We start from the raw sequence: 26435 nt of genomic DNA on the forward strand, positions 1-26435 counted from the left end.
CGTGAGAACACCCACATTCAGAGGTGCTCTTACCCCTGGACAATAGGGCCCCCAGATCATGGCCATCAAGGTCCAGGGGGCCTCTCACCACTGAGAGCCTCCCCTCCTGCTGCCACTGTAAGGCCAAACCACCAAGTATTCTAGCTGCCATGTGTGCGGTGGGGGTGGGGGTGTGAGCCTGAGCAGGCCTCCCCCCATGGTGGCAGCAGGCTCCTGGGACACACAAGCGATAAGGTCCAAAAAAAAAATCCTTATTGTAAGCAGTCTTCTCAAGACAGTACAAACATCATAAGAGCAGAGCAAGCAGTCAGTCAAAGCAGAGTAAGACTAACTCCCATTGCTCTCTGTTCTCTTTTATACATTAGAAAAACACTGATCCCTTTCAGCTGGTTTCTTACTCTCAACTCCTTAAAGGGCCAGTACCTTAAAATCACATCACCACATTTCTCTCCTTCTTAAATAAGATTAACACAGAATTTTACATTATACAATCCTTAGTCCAGACTGGTAAATGTTTTGCATGAACTGAATGCCTTTCAGCTTCCCCTTCCTTTTGATCCTGCTCATTTCCCCTTTGGGTCCTTTGGACCTCTTCTCTCGATTGGAATCCAACCACTGAATCGGAGTTATTGGGTGCTGTCTGTGAAATACCACCCTCCTCCTTACTCACAGGAGCCAAATGGGAAGCATTCCACACTCTTCCATCCAACAATTGATAGGTATACTTTCCCTTCCTTTCAATGACTTTAAGAGGAGGAGATGTAAATCTACCCTTTCCTTTTCCTCTAATTCCTGGTTTCTTGACCCATCCATATGAACCACATTTAAATTATTGTGCCTTAGTGCACACCCCCAAAAGACTGATCTATATACATTTTGAACTCTTTCTGTTTCTTTTCCACCCTTCTCCTCATATCTTGCGCTGAATAAATCTCTGGTCTTGATTTTACTACCCCAGCTACATTTAATTTAGTCCACATCTCTCTCCCATGCAACAATTCTGCAGGTGATTTTTGTGTTATTGCATGACATGTAGCTCTATATACCTGCAAGATTTCAGTAGTAAAGGTTTTACATGCTTCCCCTTCTAGTCTTGCTGTTTGTAAGCTATTTTTAAAGGTTCTATTGAACATTTCAATCTCCCCATTTGCTTGGGGGGGTTATACTGGTGTTCTCCTATGTATAATGTTAAGTTCTTCTAGAAACGTTTTGGATTCCAAAGACATAAATTGAGTCCCATTACCAGAAAGTATCTCTTTAGGGTTTCCTTCCCTACTGAAAACGCTGGAGAGAATTTTTATGACAGCAGCAGAAGTAGCTTGTGATGAAAATGCTACTTCAGGCCATTTATCATAATAATCAATTAAAGTAATGGCGTCTTGGCAATCCACAGAAGCTCCATCCAAAGGGCCTACTATATCGATGGCTACCTTATCCCAAGCAGCTTCTGGAAGTGGCACTGGCTGTAATGGCATGGCCCTTGTTACTGCCATTTTATCATGTGACTGGCAAATAGTGCATTATTGCTGCCTGCTTCCACTTGGGAATCCATTCCTGGCCACCAATATAAATCCCGCAATCTTTGTTTAGTTTTCACCATTCCTTGATGAGTATCATGTGCCAACTGTATAAACATTTGCTGTAATTCTTCTGGCACAAGCAGCCAGTATGTTCCCCCACAGCACATATTCATCCTGCACTGAAAGTTCCTCCCAAATCCTATAATAAGGCAGGCTCAATCTTCCTCTTAGCCTTAGGCCACTTGCCAATCATATATTCTCACAATTTCTGCTGAACTGGACACGTCTTGCATGCAGTCCAAAGTTGATCTTGTGTCACTGCCATAAGTGCATTAGAGATAACTGTGACTACTTCCTCATCACCACTATCAGCCATTACCTCTGAAGATGGCAAAGGCAATTGAGATAAACAATCAGCTGTGACATTATGTATTCCTGGTCTATATTCCATCTCATAAGTAAAAGCAAGCAATTTTGCAGACCACCTAGCAATACTACTACCTGCTCAACCCATTCCTTTTTTATCAATAATGCTGTTAATGGCTTATGATCAGTACGTAACTTAAACATCTGACCCCAAAAATGAGTTCTCCATTTTTCAACAAGCCACACACAGGCAAGTGCTTCCTTTTCAGTAGCTGAATATTTCCTTTCCACATCAGTAAGTGTTCTAGATGCAAATGCAACAGTTTTCTCCACATTCCTCTCATGTATCTGTGTAAGTATAGCACCCAGCCCATAATCACCACACTGGCAGAGCAGGAGTGGCTGCTGGGCTGACCATCCACTCAAGGGTTGCTGAGGTGGTTGGTCAGCTCGGCGGCCTCTCCCAGTCTGCTCGCTGCTGCTGCCATGGGGATAGGCCTGCTCAGGCTCATCCCCACCCCGACTGTGCACATGGCGGCTAGAAGTTTCTTTTAATTCTAAGGAAATCACTTATTTCAGATTTGAGTGAATCTGAAAATGTGGTACCCCAGCCTAGCAAATAAGATTGGCTTACAGCTCTGCTAATAATAATAATAATAATAATAATCTGCCACACATCTGCCACACAATTCACCAGATATCACTGTAGTCAAGAAGAAAGAAAAACAAGTCAAAATAATTGACATAGCAATACCAGGGGATAGCAGATTAGAAGAAAAAGAAATAGAAAAAAATCACCAAATACAAAGATCTACAAATTGAAATTGAAAGGCTGTGACAGAAAAAGACCCAAATAATCCCAGTGGTAATTGGCGCCCTGGGTGCAGTTCCAAAAGACCTTGAAGAGCACCTCAACACCATAGGGGCCACAGAAATCACCATCAGCCAATTACAAAAAGAAGCTTTACTGGGAACAGCCTATATTCTGCGACAATATCTATAACAACAGCAACAACATTGACAATAAAATTCTGGCATCCCAGGTCCTTGGGAAGGACTCGATGTCTGGATAAAACAAACCAGTCAATAACACCTGTCTGACTGTGCAAACAAGAAATAATAATAATAATAATAATAATAATAATAATAATAATAATAATAATAATTCAATTTCTATACCGCCCTTCCAAAAATGGCTCAGGGTGGTTTACAAAGAGAAATAACAAATAAGATGGCTCCCTGTCCCCAAAGGGCTCACATTCTAAAAATCTAGATACATTACCACAGTTGTGCCATAATGATACATTTTGGGGTGCAAAGTGCTTTACAGTTCTGATCTCATTTATCCTACTGCAGTCATATGAAGCAGGAAAGACTGAGAGACAGTGAAGTCATTCATACAGCCAAAGTGGAGAGGGCTGGGGGGAAGGCAGGACACTACCTACCTTCCCCCACATGATCTCTGCTTCTTCAGAGCTCCGCCAATCACGTGCACACACGACTGTCACAGTGGTGGATTCCTGAAGTGGGATCAGGAAGAGGAAGTCCTCCCATATCCCACAATGCACTGTGCAGGCAGCGGAGAGGCCACCCTCATCAATGCAATGGGGCTCCTTTCCCTAGCCACACTTTTCACTGGGCTCTATGGCCCCAGGACCAGCGGCAGTACAGATGACCAAACGGAAAGGTAGGAGAGGAACTGTTTCTGGGTTTGATCTGGGTTTAAAATGCAGGCTACTCACTTGGGAAGGAGCTGGGTAGTAGAGGTTCCATGGCTCCAGGCAAGCCTCTGTACTCAAGTTAATCCTCTCCTACCCAGAAAGGGCTGGTTGTGAGAACAACCTCAGTGATTTGCTCAAGGTTGCCCACTGTACTTCAAAACTGAGCAGAGGCTAGCTCTTCAACCTCAGTTCCCAAAGTGGAATACAGCGAAGTATTCCATGAAAAACATCAAACATAAAAATGTACCAGGTATTTATTTATAGTTAAATTTGTATTTTGCCTTTCACCAAATGGTCTCAAAGCAGTGCATAGTATAAAAGTAGTTATAAAAACAGATATGATGAAAAACCTCTAGGGACTGGACCAAGTCATTCTGACTTGTAACTTATAGTTCAGAGTCCATGTTTGTGTGCATGCATGTGCGATTATGGCACTCTAGCTCATCCATTCATCTTTATGGACTTCAGCTTAGTGGACTTTTTTGCCTAAATGAGCAGAAATAAACATAATCAAAACAGTTTGTGCCTCTAGTTGCTTCAGATGTACCTCTGATCAGCCAAACATCAAAGAAGTGAATACAGGTGACCTCTATGGGTGATCCATACTGCATCATTGTTGGGTTTGTTCTGGCTTCTTCTGAAATGTATTACTATGCATTACATGCAAGTCTGCAATGCATGATCACCATGGTTTGCTGCCTACAAAACGGCATACATCTATGGAAGTTCTTGAGACATTACAGGCACTCTTCATCATTGTACAGAGTGCAACTGTAATTAGTTATTGATTCACATCACATTGTTTTACATTAGCCAGGTGCTGAAATCAGTGGCAAAACAAAACTATTGATTTGAATGTACTCAAGATTTTCTTCATGGCACTTAGATGAGCCTGTGGGAACATGCAAAATAATATTAAAGTCCTTATTTTTCATCTGATGAGACACAGCATGCTCTCATTGCTTCCTTCTTTGATTCCGGGAAGCTTTGGAATGCTTCCTTTTCCTCCTTAGAAAAGAGGCATTTTACCTGCTGTGATGGCTGCTGCATCCTCAGCAATTGCTATCTCTGTGACTGCCCTCTCTCCCCTCTCTTTCCCCCTCTGTGTTCCTACCTCTCTTTTTCTCCAGTGATTATTTATTTATTTATTACATTTATATCCCGCTCTTCCTCGAAGGAGCCCAGAGCGGTGTACTACTTAAGTTTCTCCTCACAACAACCCTGTGAAGTAGGTTAGGCTGAGAGGGAAATGACTGGTCCAGAGTCACCCAGCAAGTATCATGGCTGCATGGGGATTTGAACTGGGGTCTCCCCGGTCCTAGTCCAGCACTAGAAGTAGGAACATTGCAGTGGAAGCTTTCCAAATGTGAGGAAAACCAGGAAATGTAGTTTTCCCAGGTGTGAAGGGAAAACTACATATCCCAGCATCCTTGGCACTGAAATGTTGCTACAGCTCAAGAGTGAGGAGAAATTGAAAAAGAGAGAGATTGGTCTCCTTCTCTGCTCTTCTCATAGCCAGATAAGTGAATGGGAGAGAAGGAAGTACTTCAGCTTAGATCTGAGGCAGAGAAGAGCTAAGGGGGTGGCCTGGTCAGAATAACAGCACACTTTATGAGCATATCAAATTAATATGCCAAACTAGGGCATTGCAAGGTTCTGTTGTACAGAACACAAAGGTTGTTCTCATTACTAGCTCTGCCTAGGCTAGTGTAGCCCTACCTGGGTAGAGCTGGTCTCGAACTCTATCTGAGTAGCCCAAGTTTTGTACCAAGAATAAAAGTAAGATAGGAGGGTGCATGCACACCTCCCTCCCTCACCACCTAGTTATGTGGGTGCACGGGCTCCTGGCAGCTCTGTTCAGGCTACCAGAAGCCATTGCAACCATAGAGGCTGGGGAACGGAGTGACCCAGCCTCAGGAATTTCTATAATGCATAGTGGCAAGCATGTGGGCACATGAGAATCAGAGGGTGGTCATGTGGGGGAAGGTAGGTAGACTCCTGCCTTCTTCCCAGCCTTTCCCAGGCCCAGCAGAATTAGTTGCAAGGACAACCAAACCTTATTGTGGTACAAAAGGCCAGTGTAGTTTAGAATGTATCAACAGAACTATCATATTTAAGATTCATGAACTAATAGCACTGTTCTGTTCAGTGCTGCTCTTTGGAGCATTCTGTCTCTACATAAAAATGTAAATAAGTGGGAAAGGACGCAGAGAAGAGATTCAGAATAGGAATAGGGATTTATATGAAGAAATTGTTTTGTGGTGTTGTGTTGTTATATCATAGATATTTTCTGTTATTTCAATTCATTACCCTTTATGTCATTTTGTGTTGGTTAAGCCACTCTTAACCACTCATGGCTCAGCACGGTTATCAGGGGATAGAGTTGTGCCCATGTGCATGACATGGGCATGACATGGCTGCCCAGGCATGAGTGAGGTGCCCAGTCCAGTGCAAGTGGCATAGTTGCCTTATATGGTTGTCTGCTGCACACTAGTCCACTCAGGACTGAGGGACTAGCCGCTCATCTAACAGGGCTGAGTAGGATTTTTTAATTCTTAGCTGGTTGGCTTTTAGTGAAGATTTCTTTTTGTCCTACTCTTCACTGAAGTGCATTTTTAGGGCCGGTCATTAGGGGTGCAGGCCATATAAATAGTATAGCATGGTCACATTGACAGGTGAGTGTGGATTTGGGCAAGTAGACCATCCATGGTGTTCAATTGGAACACCAGCTGGGTGAAAGGGGTATCCTTGGAACAGCGCCTCAGGGTTTTGTGGCTTGGTGGTGTCGGAGAAGGAAATCCCTTTCGGGCATTGCTCAGCTCAACCACTCAGAGCTGTGGGGCTCAGGTGGTGCTGACTCAGGTCACTCCATCTTTGACACAGGAAATTGTGTAGTGAGGAGAACAATAAGGCAATAAGGAGACTGCTGGCACCTCCAAGCTTGGTTTGTTCACCCATCAGTGTGTAAGGCCTTAGTGAGGCTGTCACCCTTGTGGTGGGGGGAGGAATTGCCCACATTCTAGTTAAGTCAGATGTTGTTTGCTGTTTTGTTGCAGTTATCTTTTAGATAGTTAAATAAAGTGTGGCCCATGTTTATCCCATCATCTACTTCCTGTCTGTTAGCTTGCAATGCCTTTTCCATTAAAAAGAACTCAAATAGCAGTGAGCCATAGTGGCAGTGGCAGCTGGCACAAATGGGGGGAGGCACCTTTAAGTGTAAATTAGTAGGTGCTTACCTCCTGTGCAGCCACACCTGAAAGCTCTTCCCAGCAGTGGCATTGCATCCAGCACCCACTGTAGCGGAGGATTGACTCTGCCACTCAGCTGGCCTCCGCACATGCGTGGAGGCCATTTGCTGCCAGCTGAGTGGCAGTCTCAATCCTCCGACGCAGCAGGTGCTGGGTGGCGCGCCACTACTGGGAAGAGCTTTCAGGTGTGGTGGGACGGGAGATAGGTTATCTACTAATTTACACTTACTGCTAAGGAACCGGTTATGTCCATGTGGTTCAGGTGACAATGAGTCTGTCTTACAGGTTATTTTACACTGTGCCTATTATAGGGGCATTCGTACTCTCTGGATCAAACCATTTTTAAACAAGTTGTTCTAGTAAGAACTAATCAGCCTACTTTCCTTTCACTGCCTCTACAACTGGACTTAATTTGGTTCAAATCGAGGTTCACAAGTTAGATCTCTTGCACCTCAAATGTTCATACATCCACCATTTTGGACCAGGGTGGATGACATTATTACAAACTATACCATTGAAGTGTCCCTGTGTGTCACTCACTACAGCTGTATCAAATTTGGTTCAAACGGGTTAGACAGTCCTCAAATTAGTGTACTTGCACCTCAAAAATTCACATGTACACCATCTTGGATCAAGGTGGATGGCATCATCACAAACTACACCATTGTGACATCTCTGTGTGTCCATACAGCTGTTGAAAAGTTGGTTCAAATCAGTTAGACTATTCACAAGTGCACTTGCGCCTCAAAAGTATGTGTCTGCCATCTTGAATTGGGTTGGATGACATTGTCACAATCTATGCTCCTTATGTGTCCTATGTCTCCCTACAGCTGTAGCAAATTTGGTTCAAATCCTTTAAGCAGTTCACAAGTTAGCCCACTTGCACCTCCAAAGTGTATGCGTCTGCTATCTTGGATCAGGGTGGATGGCATTATCACAAACTATGCCATGGAGGTCACTCACTGCAACGGTACCTAGTTTGGTTTAAATTGGTTAAACAGGCCACAAATTAGCTTGTTTACACCTCAGATGTTCACACAGCTGCCATCTTGAATTGAAGTGGATGACATAAACACACACCACATCCTTTGGGCATCCCTATGTGTCCCTACATCTGTAGCAAATTTGGTTCAAATTGGTTAGGTGGTTCACAAGTTGGCCCATTTGCGCTTCAAAAGTTTGTGTCCGCCATCTTGGATTGGGGTGGATGACATCATGACAAATAGGAGTGTGCATGGAACAGGCTGGCCTGGTTCGCAAAGGTTCCCCCTCCCCCTACCGGCCTCCATCATCATCACCACGGCCCATCTGGCCGATTTTTCTGTTCCATTCAGGCCTCCATTTCTTGGCAGAGTGGCCATTTTGCAAGCCGCCACGCATGTGCAAATGGCCTCTGCAAGGCCTGGCATTGCCCAGGGCCTCGCAGAGGCCATTTTAAAATGGCCACCAAAAAAGGCCCATCTCTACCCACTAGCTAGCTAAAAAAAAAAAAAAGGAAAAGGAAAAGGAAAAAAAGAGAAAGAAAAAAAATAACCACCCACAAGCAAACCCACAGCTCCAGGAATGGACAATCAAGCAGTTATTCAAAGGAATGACAGGAAATGGCACAGAATGGCGTGTTCTTAAGGTTTTATGTTGCTTTGGATGGAGAATGAAACAAAACAAAACATACGTTACTGATATTTTCATGTCAATTTAAAAACAGCATAACCCTGAACACTCAAATAAGCCAAGCAACCAACAAAGTTTCATTGGTACTCCCAGTGGTACTCCCGTCATTCCCAAAGGAAGTTGCTTCAGAAGTAGTGTGGGCAGGGCGTACAGTGGATCAGAAACAGCAAGCACACCTCTCCCTTGCATTGCCAATCCGCTGCACAGAATGTAAACCAACATTCTTAGACATAATCTGTCTCAACAAAGTGATACAATTACAAGTAGTGAACCTTTTGTATATCTTCCCACAGTGTCATGGGCAGTTCTGCGCCACATGCATTATGCCGCAGGACATTTCAGCCACCATTTTCAATGTCAGTTGCACTCCTGAATTGTGTGCACACTGGTTTAAGTATTTATACATGAGCACTCTTAGGTAAGACCACCATTGCTTCCTTAGAAGCATGCAGCAGCATGGGCCGATAGAAAATTCCAGTGTAAGCCTGCATAATATGTCAGGCAGTAGATGTATGTGGTCGCATCTTGCCACATCTATGACTACTGGTTCAGAATGTTACTTGGAACTGGCCTTGAGTAATGATGTGTGCAAGTTATTGTCTACACCCATAAGAATGGGAGACTTACTTGAAAGGGAGGAAAAGGCTTTGATGTCCAGAATTCTTGCCAAGATAATAGTACCAGCTCTCCAGTGCAATCAAACGATGAAAGTGTTTATGTTGGAACTGAAGTTATATTTAGACACACAATCGGATTCTTTCCTTCCTGGGCATCTTGGATGTGTGCTTTAAAGACAGCCTTCTATTGATCCAATGCCACCTAGGAAGTCCAGGCTTTGAATAGTAGATTTTCATTTCCAGGCCCCTTCTCTATAACCAAGATAAAATTGAATGTGTCTGTTGCACTCTTGATATGTTGTTCTGCCTTTATAAACCCAGTTTTGTCACTGTGTGTGCTCAGTGTCACTGCTGTGTGATACAGCAGCTAGGCAGTTAACTATCGTGGAGTTTTCTTCTTCTTCACACTATAAGGATCCTCCTTTCCTCTGTCTCCATTGCCTCTGTCTAAGAGCCTCATCTCTACCTTGACTCCAGACTCCTAATTCTTCCCACTGTTTCCTTCAATACTATTTAGCTGCAGCCCACCCCTGTAGCTAACACCTGGGAACATGTATGGAAACATGAGATGGGTGACTGCATCTTAAGCAGAATTTCTATCTGGTTTGATTTTGACCCAGAACTTGGAGAATGTGTCTGTCCTCCCCGGGTGCTATAGTGTCACTCTCTTTAGTTTCCAAATAGGAACTATGCTGGGAGCAGAAACAAGTAGTAGATTCCAGGTAGAAAGATTAGGAGCATCAAGTTCTGCAGGAGCAAAAACGAGATATTCTCAGCTGCAGAAAAATATCATGAATGTAACAACAGGTTTCCAAAAAGTTATGGTAGGTTCACCAAACAACCAGCAGTGCCTTGTTGCATATTTAAGCTTGATCTGCAGAGCAAAAACTGTCCCAGCTGGGCAGTAGGGAGCCAGTCAGCACTGAAATTTGAACGCATCAAAAGCATTAGCAGTTGGGGAAGTCTTAAAAGAGGGAAGCAGATGAATACCAGCCCATCTATTAAAGGGCTAAAAAGTGTTTTTTAATACTTTTTGTTTTCTAAGAGGAAGGATATATGTATATATGAGCTCTGTAAAGCAAACAAACTTTAAATTATTCTGTGAATTAAATGAATGTGGAACAAAGTGCACTAATGTTAAGATCTAAAGTGCAAATAAACCAACTGGAAAATCCTACCTTCACAAAAATTACCTGTCTAATCTTTTTAAAAATGTCCTAAACACACAGTGCCACTTTTTGACAATGTAATATTAGCCAAATGGGCAAGATTTCACATATCCTATTTACAATCAGAGGGTTTTTTTTTTAGTTCGGATGAATAATGCAAATAAACTTAATAGTATTAAACAAGACTTGCTTTGCAGTTATAACTGCATAGTTCTCCACAAAATGCTATTTTTTATATTGTGGGATTTTAAAAACAATCTCCAGCACTTCCTTTTCATGATTCTATGCATTGCAAGAACAAATACCCCCATCTGTTTTTAGCTTAATACGTACACAGATCTTAATATATTCCAGAAGAAAACACAGATCTGGATAGAGTTACATTTCTGAAGCAGCTGCATATGTGTGCAAGCTCTTTGGGGTCACATTAGGAACTGCCACGAACAGGTGCAAGCTTCTGGATTTAGTCAAGTTGCTTCTTCAGACGCCAGAGGTATTGTCTGCCTATTTTCAGTGAGCTCCAGATGAGTCCAAGGCCTGCTTCAAATCCATGGACCATTCCAGCTCCAAGCAATAACAAGCTGCTTGAAGCATTCCTCACCCCCACTCCCAACTGTAAATGTCATAAAGTAGCCAACTCCAACCTGTTGTGATAATGCTGTGTATAAATTGACTGGAGCAAAGGAATGCAGGGGAGATTTTAAAATGACAGACCGAAAACTGAACTGCCACTGATGCTTCCCACATTTTTTCTCTGCTCTGCTGCCCCCCTCCCCCCGCCCACCGCTACTGCTACCACTATGATATGAGCATCTGCTGGTAGAGACAAAGCTTGGTAGAAGCTGTGCCATGAGTTCCACGGCTAACAGCAATAACAAGTGGCATTAGGAGGCTTGTCGCTTTCCAGATTGCACACTATCATAGAGTCACAATAGTTCCCTTAAGTGTGCTTCTATATTGCCTGTGTTTTAACATTGCAGCCCGTACATTGTAAGGAAGGTGCCGTTCATATTTCTGATGCCTTCTTTCGGAGTCTATCTTTTGCATTATAGTACTACGATGTTGCAAGTCTGTTGCAAAAAAATAGCTGTATTTGCCTGATGTAGGAGGCTTGCCCCTTTACAACAGATCTCTAATGTGGTTTGAATTCAGCACTACAAAATGTTGCAGTTTACACCACTTTTTGTGGTGTAGGGCTTGCAATCTGGAAAGTGCCATGGTTAAATGATAGATAGCATGCTGTGCCTGCAAACACTCTTGCCAATTCTTACATCCTTCCCATGAAGCACTGAAATTGGGGTGTCATTTGCAGGGGTAAAACTGTTTGTGAAGAGTCTCTCCCATTTTTGGCTCAGCTCTAGATTTGATGAATTAAGTGAGCTGGACATTAAGTTAACATTAAGTTATTAACTCAGATGCTAATCTTTAAAGTCCTAAGTAGTTTGGGACCAAGGTGCTAGAAGGACCATTTTCTCCCATATGAATCTACCTGGCTGATAAATACCAGCAGGGAGGGCCTCTTGTGCATGTCACCTTTATCGGAGGTCCACGTGGCAGCCATGGTGGATAAGGCCATGGTCTTATGTAATAGTTGAACCTTCAATCACGGTTTAATCGTGGTTTGTTTCAGCAGCTCCACCCTCGCAGGGCTGTCACATAGAGAGAGACAAGCCTAGATCATCAAGTAATGAGACCCAAACAAACTATGAACACAATTAAAAACTGTGTTCTACCCATGTTTGGGAGCTGTGTGTGCTCCCAATTTTCAGTTGTGTGGAAGCAAACAAGAGGAAAACTTGGAGAGCTTTCCCCCGCTACCTTGCTTCCAACAATCACTTCTGCCCAAGTTTTCCTCCTACCTTGCTTCCACACAACCAAAAATTGGGAACATAGACAGCTCCCAAACCTGGGTAGAACACAGTTTTTGATTGTGTGAATGGCCTCTATGATTTGAAGATCATCTGTGTTGTCAATTCAGGTCATTCACCTAATCAAAAACTGTGTTATACCCTGGTTTGGGAGCTGTGTGTGCTCCCAATTTTCATTTGTGTGGAAGAAGGTAGGAGGAAAACCTGATTAGAAGTGATTGTGTGGAAGGAAGGTAGGAGGAAAAGCTACCCAGGTTTTCCTCTTACAAAACTGAAAATTGGGAGCACACACAGCTCCCAAACCTGGGTAGAACACAGTTTTTGATTCTGTGAATGACATCCAGGTTTGTTAAATAAAGCTTAATTAAATTAACCCATGATTTCTCATGTTGTCTGAACCTGCTTCACAGACAAATTATTTAATGGGAAAGTGTCAGATCAACATATTCAGAATGACATCCAGGTTTGTTAAATAAAGCTTAATTAAATTAACCCATGATTTCTCATGTTGTCTGAACCTGCTTCACAGACAAATTATTTAATGGGAAAGTGTCAGATCAACATATTCAGGTGCCTTATAGAGGGCCAATTAAGCTCAGTATAGTCCACCCCAAATGAGATTACCCCCAGTTTCAGGCCAGCTACCAGAGATCCTTTTAACTGCTCCTACCTAGTCAGCCTGAGTCTGGCTCCCTGGTCAGCCTGAGGAAAGATGGTCCAGTCCAAGGAAGCCACACATACAAAATATCCATCTGTTCAACCTGTCATGGCATCATAGTCTATATCTGGATAACCCTTTTAAGATTTTTGTGGGTTTTTTTCCCCCCTGTTCCTTGTACTTTTGATTATATAAAATGTGTGGGTCACACATTTAAAATGTTTGGGTCACAATTATTACAGAATTCCATTTTAAATATCTTATGTTATGGCATTTCTAGTTTCAGTTTCTAATTATCTGACAGCAAATCTGGGAATGTGCATATTATTAGATACGTTGCCTTTCAAGGGAAAAAAAATCAGAATGGCATATAACAATTAGAACAATTAATACAACAAAGCCCGAACAGCACAGAGCTTTTTTTTTTTTAACAGCAATATACCATAATACCACAAAGCTTATTTTGAAGTCTTATGATGTCAGCTTTTGTGTTCTTTGAGGGTACCCCAAAACACTGTATTCAATAACAAAGCTCAGAAGTGGTATTACTGAATCAATTATTATCACGTTACTGACATTTGTCTTTTGGAAGATATACTGTTGTGTGTTAGGTTAATTACTTTGTATTGCCTGACCCTGAAGAGATGCTAATTCTACTGATATAGCTTGGCAATGCAACATAATGTTGTAAGTATCCTTGCATCATAATTCCAGTTCACTGGAGCACAAAAAGCACCACTGCATGGTTGGCTGACCAGAACCTTTTTCCATGTTCTGAAGTCAGGAATGATTCAGTTCATCATGGTTCAACATTGGCCTTTCAAGATAGTGAAGGGTGCTGAAACCATCCGATTGAATATTAAGATTTCATTCTGAATGTTCAGACATAGTTTAGCTGATTAGTAGTGCATGTTTGAACATCTCTTGTCCTCATTTTGTCCCCTGGGGAATACTGGTGAATATTTGACAAGTAAGTGCCACTGACTTTGATTTGTATATTTGGAAAATCAGAGTCATGCAATTACTTCATGGAGTCATGGAGGAGAGGTCTATCAACGGCTACTAGTCGGAGGGCTATAGGCCACCTCCAGCCTCAAAGGCTGGATGCCTCTGAGCACCAGTTGCAGGGGAGTAATGGCAGGAGAGAGGGCATGCCCTCAACTCCTGCCTGTGGCTTCCAGCGGCATCTGGTGGGCCACTGTGAGAAACAGGATGCTGGACTAGATGAGCCTTGGGCCTGATCCAGCAGGGCTGTTCTTATGTTCTTCAATGGCGACTCTAAGCAGGGCTAGACAGAGTATAGTACTCTGTATTTGGGGGGAAATTTGGTAGCATCAAAAAGTGTTACTTCTTTCAATGACTTTTCAGCAACAGCTGCAAACATCTTATCTTCTCTTGCTGTATCTCTGTTGGTTTTATGTGCCCATGGTGACATTGTGACATAGCCAGATATGACGATGTAGTGCCCAGGGGCATAGTGAGGGAAGAGTGGGCCCGTGTCCACTACATGGGCAGCATTCTTTCTTCCTGTGGTGCCCCCCCACCCAGTGGCAGTTCATATGCACCCCACGCCTTCAATCGACTGGGCTCCTGGCCGATAGAAGGAGAATGGGCAGAGCTGGGCAAGCCATTGAAGGAGGCATTCAGTGGCTTAAGGTGCCATCAGTAGCAACTTTGGCCAGGGTTGCTCAGCGGGTCCTCTGGATGCTTCACGGCTCTCTGATGCAGGGTACAACAGGTTCATCCATTTGTCTGATCCAGAAAATATTGCCCTCATCCTCAATTTACTTAATTTGTCCTCAGTGACATGATCATGTAGCCAAATCTGTGATCTCATCCTGCCCTCTACATGATCCTCATGCTTGCCCATTTAACTATTCCAAGAAGAAGCAGAAATTAGGGGAAGAAGCCAAACTGCAGCAGGTAAGATAACACAATGGCAGCAAACAGGATTTTAAAAGGTGAATATACTCACAGGGTCAGTTCAAGCGATCATGGGGTTTCAATGTTTAAACAGGATTTTGGAGTGCACGTTTAGGGGCTGTTTGGATGAACAGCCCCCACACACAATTGAAGGATGTCCTGACAGTGTGTCAGGATGTCTTTTGGTGATGTTGGGGCAGGCACACTCTCAGTGCATCCCTGCCCCTCTTTGCGTGTTTTGACCATGTTTCTTTGAACCGGTCCATATTTAAAGTGCTTTGGTGGAAATATTTCTAAACCACCACAACATTTCAGAACTATTTCTGGCCTGCGGAATGTTAATTTGTGGTACTGAGATTTTGGCACAAAAATGTTTGGGATACTCTGATACCACTTGAATTATAATCTAATATCTGAAATCTCAGCAACCTTCAAGATATCACTACTACTTTATGGTCAATGCTATTTCCTACGGGGTATAGGAAAGAAGCAGTCAATAAGCACCAACAAGCACTGCAGAAGCATTAGTAGAAGTGAGAAGGAAAGAGAATGATTTGCCATTCAGCCCTACTTTTGCTTTAAATCTAATATAAGCCAGCTCCCTACTGAAATGGGAAAGAGCCTGGCATTACAGGAGAGAAGAATACCTCGAGCCCACAATAGTCTTGTGTTTTAAAGTGTGGTTGATTGGTAGAATTGGGCATCTTTGCCTGCCTGGACAATAGCCTATTAAGCATCTGGTTGTGACAGAGTCATAGTAGGTGGTGTAAACTAGGGAATGGTTCAGTAGTTAAGCTGAATGATTAAGTATCTTTCCTATCTTTAAGACAATTAAAGTTGTGTCTGGATGATGAATGTTATTAATGATCAATTTATTAATGACTATATATCTATATTTATATCTATATATGAACTCTTTTGCAATCATATGCATTGATATTGTTGGAGCTGTGCCCCAGTTCTACTACAATCCATCAGCAAGAGAATACTTGGAAGCTGGTTTCCATGGCTGACCACAGAAAACTACTCAAAGTAGTCCCACTGAAATTGAAAGAATTAGTTAGGCATTGCATACTTTGTCCTTTTCATTTCAAGAGGATTACTTTAAGTAATTCCCCATGTATCAGCCAGCCAATGGCTGCAAACTGTAGTAACATCTATAGACAAAAATCATACACAGTAGCTATTTCTCCAGGAGCCTTGCCCTGTGGCACACACCTATCAACAATCCACCAGCAGCAGCCACTGGGAGGGATACTGTGCTGTGGCTGTATATGTGGCTGTATACAGTAGCTGCTTGTGGTGTTTTGGTTAATCTGTTCATTGATCCAGGCCAGCTTTTGATATGACCAGGTGGGTGGACCCCTTTTTAGAACCAGGGTCTGCTCTGAGACCCCCAAAAGCCAAAAGGCTAGATTGAGGCCTGTGACTGAGTTATTGTTTTGGCAGGAAGCTGAAGCCTGACTTTGATTCCCCCCCCCCCCCCCCCCGCAATCCAGGCCAGTGAAAAGACATGCTATTCTTGAGAGTCTGAGAAAGAGGGGGAATTTTCCCTTACAATCATTCCCAGCCTTGAAGCTGTTTACCGCCTTGCCAAGAGCCTTGGGTAGTTTCTTGCCATGCTAAAAACCAGTCATAAGAACTAGTCTGACATGTCAAGCATAATCATATCTAGCTGATTTAGGAAATTATAAGAAACCACATATAGATAAAAATGCCTAAGCTGTGCTATGGGGGACATTACATTCATATAACACTGAAACCCCTCTTGCTTGCAACATTCTCTGTCCTTCTAACATATTTCTCTGGGCTGAAGAACATCAACAAAGATCTGAAATGGCTACAAGCCAGGGCCAGCTGGACATTAAAAAGTGTCTCTATCTTGAATCTGATCAAACAAAAAGCCAGGCCAGGCTTCTAACTGGCTCCTCCCTGCAGGGGGAGAGAGAAATTTGGAGAGCCGGGCCAGAATTTGTTTATCAAATTGGAGATACCCTGGAGTAGATGAAGTGACTATTTTGGCTTTGATAGGTGGCCAAAAATGTATAAAAAGCTGCAGGCAGCCATCCATGGTGGAAGGGTAGGCATGGACTTCTTCATGGAAGAAGCACCATGTATCCCCTCCCTGTATCTCCAGAGCCAGTCACCCTCCCACCGGAGAAGCCAGCAGAGATCTCATTCCAGCGTACCTGGAAACTGGTAATTATTGCCCAAAGCCATGCCTGCACGAACCAGCAACTTCTGACTAACACCCCCTCCTCTTTTCCTCTCTGTCCCTGGATCTTCTCTCTTACCTATCCTGAGCTCCAGCGAAGCCCCTGCTGCAGCCATTGTTTGCCAGGTGGCAGGAAATGACGTCTGTCTCTCTCTCCTCCTTTCGGGCCCCCCTCCTCCCCTCTTTCTAAGCTGCCCTAATGGACATTCCTCTTGCCGGTCTCCCTCCCTCCTTGAAAACTGTACTTTAGCTTTTTTCCCCCTCTCTGCTAACACAGCTTTTAGGATGTTTGGGAACAATCGGAAGATAGCAAAATGCCTGCCACCACGTGCTCCTAATGAAATGAAACTGTTTCAAACTATTCAGCATTTAGTAGAAGGCTTAGAAAGAAATGCTTTTTCTCACACAGAACTGAATTCTTAGGCTGCCTGCTTCTTGGTGAGGCCAAAACTCTTTCCTAGCTATCAGCTCTGCATTTTGAGAAAAGGGGAAATGATAATGCTTTTAGCTATTACAGAACAATACACTACAATCATAGAAAAATGAAATGGATAACTACTTGCCTATATGCCTAATCACCTACACTTGTAATCATTAGCCTTAATAAAGCCCATTAAAACTCACAGTTGTGAGTGTGTGTGTGTGTGTGTGTGTGATCGATCTTTCCTTTTCCAGAATCACCCATGAATCTCAGAAACGAACACTGAGGCATCTTGTAGGCAGCATGTGATAGGATAAGGGGCAGATCAACCAGCGCCCACCCCCTTATTGTATCACTTTTGAATGGTGCTTTAGTTCTGGAGTAGAGGCAAAGCTAACAAACAGCCAGCAGCAAGAGCACTGAAGGCAGATTGCACTTGCCTCTTTGTAAATAATATCTGACTCATTAAACTATTAATATCCCTGATTCAACTCCACTGTTTTGTCCTTGCATACCACAACTCTTTCCTCTCTGGATTCTACACTGCTGTTATGTTAACATCCTCCCTGTTAATGGAAAGGTAGCACTAGACAAGATCCATGTACGCTTTATGTTTATTTTCAAAATCTGAACCACGTAAAGTTTGTGGAGCTAGGCCTCAATAAAGTAAAATGGTCACTAAATTTGTAGAATTTGGCTTACAAGATGTTACTATAGCTTGTAGCCACTGGCTGACATAGGGAAAATTACTTGGAACCCCCTTGAAATTAAAAGGACAAAGTAGGAGAGCTGGTCACGTGGTAGCAAGCATGACTTGTCCCCTTAGCTAAGCAGGGTCCACCCTGGTTGCATATGAAAGGGAGACTAGAAGTGTGAGCACTGTAAGATATTCTCCTTAGGGAATGGAGCCACTCTGGGAAGAGCATCTAGGTTCCAAGTTCCCTCCCTGGCTTCTTAAAGATAGAGCTGAGAGAGATTCCTGCCTGCAACCTTGGAGAAGCCGCTGCCAGTCTGTGTAGACAATACTGAGCTAGATGGACCAATGGTCTGACTCAGTATATGGTAGCGTCCTATGTTCCTAAATTATGCAATGCCTAACTAATTCTTTCAATTTCAATGGGACTACTTTGAGTAGTTTTCCTTAGAAAGAAATGTATAAGAAATGCTTTTCTACTTTTGCGTAAGTTATTCTTTAGTATTTTATTAGCAATGCTTCATTGCATTATATATATTGGTTTATGTTTTTCATATCACTATTTCAGTTTGTTCCCTTGTAATCATTACTGGGACAATTTACAGGTAGTACTTACTCTTTATGTTTCATGTCCTATTTGATATGACATTGTTTGAGGTTTGCATCTATTATATACTATATCTTTTAGGAAGTTTGCGGTCCTGGGTACAGCTAAAAAATCTTTTGGATTAATTTTTGCTTGTGTTTATGACCTATGTTTAGCTTTTCATTAGTAAAGCGAATCCTGAGCCTTTTAATGAGCTTGGATAAGCTTAAATGTATTCAAACTTTATTTTATATTTTGTGAGTGTTTTTTGTGTTCTGTTTTTCATACTTTACAGTGTTATAGATATTGTTTTATGTTCTCATTTCATTGTTCCAGCCTGTACTAATGGGAACCAGCCCCTGATGAAGCTTTGGGCGAAACAGCTCCTTATCCCGAGGTAGCTGTCGTGGTTTTTCCCTGGTGTGCTTTGTCTTTCATCACCAGTTATTATCGGTCATTACAGAGCATGTTGCTTGCTTTCCTCGAATGAAGGATTCATGCCTTGAACTACATGCATTCACAACATCTTACTGAGTACATCATTTCCTTCTTCTGGATTTGAGGACTCATTACCTGTACTGTATGTACTCTTCAATTTCTCATTTTGAAGACATCTCGGACTCTGTTTGGACACCTGTATATACTGGTTTCTCATTTTTTCATTGCATTTTGTAATTCTACTTGGTATTATGCCATTGTATTTTTATATGTGTTATACAGATGTGTTTGATTATTTTCACATGTGTTGAGATCTGGTTATTTATCTATTTACTATTCATTATTTTTCATTTATCATTTACTTTGGGTTTTTTTGTTCATGGGTTTTGCATTTTTTTCCATTCTCCATTCCGTGGACCCCAGTTTTCTGTTTTGTTGGGGATTTAGTCATGTTGTATCTCACCAGCTCTTTTGCTTTTTCTGCTGATGAAATCAATGAGATTTTAGGTAGTTGTATGACTGACTCGCATGACACTCAACAGGTTTCTTTTACTCGCAATTGGTCTGAATTTGTTGATCTGAAAAAAGAAGTTTCTTAGAACTCAACTCCATGCCTTATATTTGAAAAATATTATGAGAGTTCTCGCATCCCGAGGGGTTTATGGTTGTTTAAACCTCCTACTTTATTCCAACAGGACACAGAATTTTGTGAGAAATGGATTTTGATCCTAAATAAATGTGGTTTAGACCCCATTCTTCTTATCATTCAAAGGTCCTCTAAAGCTGTAATTGATATTAAACAGGAATTAGACGAGTGTGAAACCAATCTGAGGTCTAGCACCTCTTCTGAAGTATTAGACACAAAAATGAGAGAAATTGAGGGGGACATTAAGCAATTTAAGGAACCACTTCTTTTTAAAAATAAAAAAAATTCACATGATGAACATGATTATGATTCAGGCAAAGTCTATAACTGGACATCCCCTCCTCGATTTCGACGTAAATCTGTTTCTTGGAGGAATCCTGTGAGTTCTTCGGAATATACTGATACTGATGAGTTTATTCCTTCTGAGGAAGAAGGAAGAAGGTCCTCTTTTGGACAGAACTGTTAAAAATAGATCAGAAGATTCCCAGCATTTTTTTCGCAGGAATTGTTGCCCTCGTGGCCGACCCAGACCTTAGTTGTTAACCTTAGTAACAAATCTTTGTCCCCACATCAGCTTAAAGTTTTACAGCTCGGCTTGGGATTCGTTCCTACACCTGTGTACCATGACTTCAACACTCAGGTTGACCTTTTTAGGTTAATCAGATCGATACAATTGAGAATTATCTTTGGAAGTGATCCCATAGATGAGGGATCCCCCTTTAGACAGAAATCTACTTTTGTTCCACCTGTTAATTCCCCCAATGTCACTGTTTTTCAACAACTTGTGGAAAGAGATATTGTCAAAGTAGAAAAAGAGATGCTTGGACATCACCGATATCCAGTTAATTTCTTTAGAGAAGACCACTCTGTTTTAAACACACTTAAGCAGGATCCTGATTTGATCTTTAAACCAGCAGATAAAGGCGGTGCTATTGTTGTTATGAACAAGAATGATTATTTAAAGGAAATTTCCATACAATTGGACGACAGGTCCTTTTATCTTCCTTTAGATAAAGATCCCACTTCCAAAATCATGTCTATCATCAAAGTGGTTCTGGGTGAGGCTAATCTCTTAGGTTTTATTACTGATGCTGAAAAAAAATTTCTGTTTAATCCTTACCCTCGGGTACCTATTTTTTTATATTTTACCTAAGATTCATAAGCCGGATCATCCTCCTAAAGGCCGCCCCATTGTGTCGGGTTCCAATTCCATTCTTGAACCTCTTTCCGTCTATATCAATCATTTTCTTAAACCTTCGGTCTCCTATTCTCAATCTTTTATTAAAGATACAAACAACTTCATTATGAAGGTTGAAGGTTTTGAAGTTCTCCAACCAGCCACTTTATGCACATTAGATGTGGTTTCCTTGTATATGTCAGTACCTCTGGACAAAGCTCATACGATGGTTGAGTACATTTTGTTAGCTCGTCCCTCATCACATCCTCCCACCTTTTTTCTTATGGAACTGGTAGATATTGTATTTGAAAACAGTTTTTTTAGACACCAACATCAATTTTATGTTCAAATCAAAGGATTGGCAATGGGCTGCAGCCTCGCTCCCTCTGTTGCTTGTTTGTTCATGGCATTATTGGAAGATAAGTTTGTTCTGAAGTCAACATTTAATCCTTTCTGTCAGGATATATTAATGTACAAAGGCTATATTGATGATATCTTCCTGGTTTACAATAATCCTTCTAATCTTGAACCTTTTGTTTCTTGGCTCAATCAACTTCACAGCAATATTGAACTCACTTATCAGTGGGACGAAGACCGCATCCCATATTTAGAAACCTTGGTCTTCAAAGACCATTCCAATAAGCTAGCATTCAACCTCTTCATACTAATGCCTATCTTCATTTTGATTCTTATCCTGAACATCTTAAGTGAAGTATCCCTTATAGCCAATTCCTTAGGATTAAGTGAAATTTTACAATTACTACATCAGATTATGTTAGGGAGTCCAAACTGTTGGAATCACAATTAATTGATCGCGTGTACCCACGACATATTATTCAGCAGGCACATTCCTGTGCTAATTCTGTAGATCGCCGGTCCTTGTTTCACACTGCGGCCCGTAGTTCCAATTCTCATCATTTCTAGTCTGTTCAGTACACTCCGTTGGCTTATAAAATAAAAAATATCATCAAAAGGCATTGGCATATAGTGGCTCAGTTACCAGGGTGCGAAACCTCACCCCTGATTACCTACCGTAAAACTTCCAGTATTCGAGATATGTTAATAAGTACTGACTTTTCATCTGCGAACAAGCATGGTTCTGAACCATTCGGCTTTTTTCCTGTGGCTACTGTTCGGTATGCTCATTAGTTGTTCCTACCAAGTCCATACATCATCCTTTTACTCACAAATCATTTCCGCTTCGGGTTTTTGCTAATTGCAGTTCTAAAGCCATTGTTTATGTGATTCAATGCCCATGCAATCTTTGGTACATTGGTAAATTAGAAAAAGTGCCAAAGTTTAGATTGCTGAACACTGTTCTCGTATTTTGCATAAGGTGGTAGAGGCTCCCCTTGTGATGCATTATATTGATAAACAACATTCTGCTGATGATATTCGGTTTTTCATTTTGTATAAGTACTGTGGATCTTCTTTTGCTCTAGCAGATGTCTGTCGGACCCTTCTTCAGAAAGAAGCTTTTTTCATTCATTAGTATTCGACTGTAGCACCTCAAGGTCTGAACTCTGCCAATGATTTGTCCTGTTTCCTATAGGATCTTCTTCATTAGGGTTTTTCATCCTTTTTTTTTTCATTAGAGGATGAAAAAAATGTTTAGAGGATGAATTAGAGGATGAAAAAAAGGATGTTCCCCCTTTTTCTGCCCTGTCACAGCTTGCTAGTCATTTAGCTCCTCGCTTGGGGTAGTATTTTACATATGGTTTGGGTTGGTGTGTCTCTCTTTCGGTTTCTTTCACATGTACATATTCGGTTTCTTTATGGTATGGTGCATTTTCGCACCTTGTTCATTAGGTTGTCATTGGTGCAAGGATGATGCGTGGTTGACAATTGCCTCTTGAGCTGTGCTTTTCATGGGACATAGCTTGAGGTTAGCATTCATGATAGGCTACTCTAAGTGCAGTTTAAAGTTCTTGGGAACAGCTGAATCATCTCCCAGGTTAATTCTTTCTCCCTGCTGAAATAAGAGCATTTCCTTCTCTGATTGTTTTCAGGAAGACCCTCAAGACTTTCCTGTTCTCCCAAGCTTTTAATTAGAATTTTAATAATTTTAATAAGTTATATACTGTTTTATTGTGTTATGTATTTTAACCTGTGATTTTAATGTTAGCATCTGTACACCACCTAGAGATTTACATATCAGGCAGTATAAAAATATGATAAATAAATAGACAGATAGAACTGGGGCACAGTTCCAATACATATGATTGTAAAAGAGTTCTTATACCTATATTAAGTTTCATCATTAGGAGCATCCGAAAGTACATTGACAAACGTCATAGAGCATCATTGAGTTTAAATTATATTCTAAGGCAGCAACTAAGTAGTCAATAGCCCCATTATTGCCTAACAGTGGGTTAACAGAAAGAAAATGTTGGAATGAGGATACTGCTAAGCAAATAACCATTGCTGGATTATGCAGGGGAAAAATGTTTAATATCTTATATTTGCCTGTTAATTTCATGCAGAACATAAAGGGACTACACATAATACTTTATGCTCCTAAGAGATTAAAAATGGGACTTCTGAATAGCTGATGGTCTGTTGTGATTTAAAAGTGAAAAAACTTAATGAGATGTAAATTTAATCCTTTAAAATACTTAACCTGACAGAGAACAAACAATAAGTCAGTCACTCATCAAACCAAATTGAAGTGTTTTGTGGCCTTTCTATTACCCCATCTTGATTTCTCAGGTAGGACTTTTTATAGGATAGCTGTGTGATACTAATGAATTTTGCTTTGCAGGAGTTTCATCAAACACCTGCTAGCTTTTATTCAAAAAGTTATCTCAAATTCAAAATGACAAAAACAAAACTCTGTGATTGCCAATATTCCACATGGATTTAACTACACATCGGTTTAATTGGTTTACTACAGTAGTATACTAGGTTCTATATTAAACATAGAAACAACACAGTTAGCATAGGTGACCTACAGTTTAACAGCCTAATGTTCTGTGGTAGGGACTAGACCTGAACAAAGTATGCAGGAGAGACATATTCAGCTCTGTCCACTTCGGTAAGTTACTACATGTAAACAAACAAACAAACAACCAACCACACTTGAGGCAGAGTAAAGCCAAAATGGAATATTGCACGAATTCAAACCTTGGCAAAATTTCAGGATTTGAATTCAACATTTTAAATGTCATGCATTTTGAAATTTCACTTTTGAAAACTGTCTTTGAGAGCTATGCATAAAAACACTTTAAAATGGTGACTACAATTCAACACTGAGTTAAACCATTTTAAACCCCATCATTTCAATGAGCTTAAGCAGGCTTACTTCTGTGTTAGATTGTGGCTGATGATTTACTTCAAGGCCATGATGTTGAGTAAGGACTTGCAACTTCCAATATGTTTATATCTTTTTTTAAGCCCACAGAACCAACAATTTTCATAACTGGGTATATTGGTGGGGGCGGGAGAGGGGACGGGAATCAAACAAAACAAAAAAATGTTTGCAAGCCAATTTGTATTAGGAGAATTTGCTTCAGGCTTTTATTGCCCAGATCCATTTCACCTCTAAAAAGAAAACAGAGACCACAGCCCATAAGATTATAGAAGAAACATTACTGGACAGAGGAACAAAGAGGAACAAAGAGTTTTTAATAAAAGGGCTTGGAGTTTGAAACTGCTGTGGAACAAAAGACGATCTGTGTAGACATAAGGCTTAAACATATTATTTATTAAAAATGTCCTAAAACATTCATATGCAATCTGTTAGGCAACTCGCCAGTGCTACGCGTTGAGGCCTGGAACTTCGGGGCTACGAGGGCGCTTGACAAGATTGCTCCTGAGCAGCCTCTTAGGGCTCATGGATCTCGGCTTCCTTGTTTTTCTGAGGAACTTTGAGAGATGAAGCAAATCAAAGACGCCTAGTGTGCTGCTGGAGGCATACTAAGACAGAAGCCGACCGAGCATGGTTGCTTGCCCATGTTCGGAAGTATACAGTGGTGATAAGGGTGGTGAAATCTTCTCATTTCTCCATGCTTATTGTGTCAGTGGATTCCGGTCCGGTGGCCCTTTTCTGAATCACCTGTTCTTTGTTGGGGAGGGTTGATTCTGGTGACCTTCCGCCTGGCCACTGTGACATGTTTGCTAGGTTTTTCGCTGATAAAGTTGCTCACCTTTGTTCAGAGTTGGATTTCAATTGCTCAGTATCCACTGAGGTAATAGAGGCTGGGTCTTGTGATACTATCTGGGATACCTTTGAGCTTGTTGAGATTGATGATGTGGACAGGATTCTCGCCAACGTGGGCACAGCGACCTCTAGCCTGGACCCTTTGGAGAAGGTGGTTTGTGCTCAGTTGATGGGAGTCTTGGAGGAGACTGATTTCCTGGATCCTTGCCAGTCAGGTTTTAGGCTGCAGCACAGCACTGAAATGGCATTGGCTGCCCTGTTGGATGACCTGTATCATAACCTTGATGTGGGAAGCACACCTCCCTTTGGTTCTTCTTGATCTCTAGCGGCCTTTGATACCATTGACCACGCTATCCTTCTTGAGTGCTTAAGTAGGCTGGGTCTTGGGGGAACTGTTATTCAGTGGTTCTGGTCCTACCTCACTGGGTGATTCTAGTCGAAGTTGACTGGGGGTGAGTATTCTGCACCTGGCCCCTTTCTTGTGGGGTTCCCCACTTTTTCACATCTACATGAAGCCGCTGGGCTTGGTCATCCATCTTTTGGGGTAAGTTTTCATCAATATGCTAACAATACTCAGCTTTATCTCTCTACCACTGGCCAAACAGGTGATGCCATTTGTGTGCTGGCTCAGTTCCTAGAGGCTGTCAGGACCTGGATGGGCCAAAACAAGTTCAGGCTCAATCCCTCCAAGACCGAGTTGCTCTTGTTCAGTTTATGATCTGGCCAATTGCCGTGTGTGAGTTTATCTCTTGACAGGGTTGTGCTTCCCTTGAGAGAGACGGTTCGTGATCTGGGGCTCCTCCTGGACTCACGGCTCCTGCTTGAACAGCAGGTGGAGGCCATGACCAGGAGTTCCTTTGCCCAGCTTCAGCTGGTTTGCCAGTTACAGCCTTTCCTAGACTGGCAGGCCCTGGCAACAGTAACTCATGCCTTTGTTACCTCTCGTTTGGATTACTGTAGTGCACTCTACCTAGGGTTGCCTTTGAAAACAATTCAGAAGCTTCAACTAGTCCAGTATGCAGTGGTCCACCTTCTCATGGGTGGCCATAGATTTGATAGTGTCACGCCTCTCTTACAGCTGCTGCACTGGTTGCCTGTTCGCTTCCAGGTCTAATTCAAGGTGCTGGTTCTCACCTACAAAACCCTTATGGGATTAGCACCTGTATATCTCTGGGATCGCCTCTCAGCCAGTTGTATCCCATCCTGTGTGGTCTTCTCAGCTGGGAGCTTCCCAAATGTACTGACAGTCAGTGCAACTCCTGTAATACAGGAGTAATATGATCTCTTTGAGATGACCTGGAGACCAACCTGGCTGCCGCATTTTGTACTAATTGTAGT

At 41.9% G+C, this 26435-nt stretch overlaps 1 long non-coding RNA gene across 1 annotated transcript in view; it reads left to right on the forward strand.

The window, feature by feature from the left end:
- Positions 1-14363: 14363 nt before the first annotated feature.
- Positions 14364-26435, forward strand: part of LOC128346738 (uncharacterized) — a 31627-nt gene continuing 19555 nt past the window's right edge. Inside the window, exon 1 of the long non-coding RNA XR_008317163.1 lies at positions 14364-14761. This is a non-coding gene — a long non-coding RNA (uncharacterized LOC128346738). The remainder of the gene's footprint in view (positions 14762-26435) is intronic.

Source organism: Hemicordylus capensis, chromosome 1, assembly GCF_027244095.1.
Source record: "Hemicordylus capensis ecotype Gifberg chromosome 1, rHemCap1.1.pri, whole genome shotgun sequence".
Taxonomy (NCBI): Eukaryota; Metazoa; Chordata; class Lepidosauria; order Squamata; family Cordylidae; genus Hemicordylus; species Hemicordylus capensis.